The sequence below is a fragment of the Fulmarus glacialis genome, unplaced genomic scaffold, assembly GCF_000690835.1.
Source record: "Fulmarus glacialis isolate BGI_N327 unplaced genomic scaffold, ASM69083v1 scaffold5860, whole genome shotgun sequence".
NCBI classification, from domain to species: Eukaryota; Metazoa; Chordata; class Aves; order Procellariiformes; family Procellariidae; genus Fulmarus; species Fulmarus glacialis.
Genome location: NW_009188240.1, coordinates 33,194 through 35,428, shown reverse-complemented (window position 1 = coordinate 35,428; position 2,235 = coordinate 33,194).

The window sequence follows — 2,235 nt, the reverse complement described above, 5'->3', positions numbered from 1 at the left end:
ATCACTTGGAGAAGGAAGTTATCATCGACACATTCCAGGAACCTTCAGGAGCAATGCCCTGCTGTGTTGTCCCTCCAACAGATACTGGGGTGGTTGAAGAGTCGCCTACTACTATCACCCATCGCCTTTTCTTACTTGCGCTGGTTGTTATACAGGAGCAGATCTTACTCAGCTCCAGCGTCTCTCCTGGTGTGACAGGTCTTTCCTCTTCAGTCTGCAGAGCGGTGAAGTGGTTCTGCAAGGGCACCTCAGGCTTCGGGGGAAGTCTCTTCCTCCTGCTGGTCCTTGCTGTTGCAGCCATCCATTCCTCCGCGTTATTGGCCCCCCTCCCTTCTGCGTGTGCTGGTGGGGAGTTTTTGGCCGTTTGGCTGTGGGCTATGCGTCCACTGCAGATTGCGCTTGGAACCAGCTAACTCCTTCTCAGCCTCCCTGATGTTACGCAGCCTTCTCACCGCCTCCTGCAGCTCAGCCACCTGCTGCCGGCGGGCCTCCCCCTGGGCACACCTCTTGCAGGCAGGTCTGCCGCCTGTCCCTGCCCTGGGAGAGAGGTCTAGGCACTGCCTGCAGTTTGAGGTCTACGCTGCAGCCTCTCCCTTCTAGCAGCTCCGTCGGGGTGGAGGCATCGGCCACCACTGGGGTAGATGGTGCTGCCCCCCCAGCCGGAGCTGCAGCCTTTGCTCTCAGATGAGTGCCTGCCATTCTGCCTTGAGGGTCAGGTAGGATGAGTGCCCTTGCCCTGTGCAGATGGTCACCAAACAGTGCCCGGTTGCTGGGTTATGTGTACTTCAAGTCCCCCACTCGGCCCGTGGAATGCCCCTCCTTCGAAGGGGCGCCCTCCCTGCGCAAACTGCCATGCAAACTGCCGCCCCAGGCCCTGGCTGCCGCCCTGTTGGCAGTGCTCCTGGTCGCCCGCGCCCCCCGGGGCTGCCTTTTGTGGGAGTCCCTGTCCCTGCCCAGGCCTCCTGAGCTGCTCTGGTGAGAGCTGCCGGCTCCTGGCAGGTCTCTGTGCTCCCCTGGGGTTTCCCCAGCTCAGGAAACCCCCCTGTATGCCGTGATCCCCCGCTCCGCTGCGGAATGCACCTGCACTGGAGCTGATTGCCTCTGTGAGTGACTAATTTGCATACATTTCTTTTCAGAATTAACTGTGACTAAATGTAGACTTATGGTACATTTTGTTTAGAAATTTTACATTAACTTCTGCAAACTGGGGTCTATAATGAAAAATCAGATAGACAGTTGATTATGTTCATTATCAGTGCAGCTGCCCAAAATGTCTAGTCTATTACTTTTTTTTCCCATAGTATTCTTTTCATCCAGTGTTAAGTACTGCTTTTAAAGAAGACATAATGAAGTGGTAAAAAATGCTTCTAAATAGACATGATAGGTTCTTCTTTCCATTTCAAAGTACAAAAGTTTTTTTTTCTGTTCCTTAATTATCTTATTCTTCACAAATCCATGGAAAATAGACTTCTACTGACAGAATTTGGCTGATTCTACAGGGCCCACACCTAGAAAGGCAGAGATGCCACATAGTGTTCCATGCAAAAACCACACACACACACACAAAAATCTGGCTGCCATCTTTTCTTCTAAGTGAGTAGCATGGTATCTCTACTGAGCAAGCACTCGTATTACCCAGACCACTATAACCCATGAGCAGTCTATCTGGATATCTTATTTTGAAAAAGGCAAAGCAACTCTCAGGTATTTTTCTTCAGCTACTTGTTGAAGCTGGGGAGAAGCAAAGTTTTCACTATATGCAGCTATTACATGTGCTATACCAGTTGTGACAATAAATACAGGGCTTTAATTTCCAGCACTTTCTTAACATCAGTTTGCTCCTGCCCAAATGCAGTTTCATATCAAACAATATTCCTCAACACAAAAATACACGCTCTCCAGGTAAACAGCAGGAAGTCCTGCAAAATGCCAACAAAACAGAGATTATGGCAAAAGTTATCAGAAACAAGCTTTTACAGAAAAGACTTCTGCTTGGAAATTTTTTTCTAACCTTTCTAATGAAAATTATAATCTTGTAATCAAATTCCCCACTAGTTTTTCTGATCGCTACCCTTCCAGAAACACTTTCCTCCTTGCCCTGCTTTGCAGAGCCCAGACTGTAATTCAGATGAGCCAGAAATAAAGCAGTTGGCCAAGAGGGAAAACAAACAAACAGAAACCCCCCACGCAACAGGCTTTTCCAGAACGACCCAGCCTTCTGCCTGTGCTTCATGT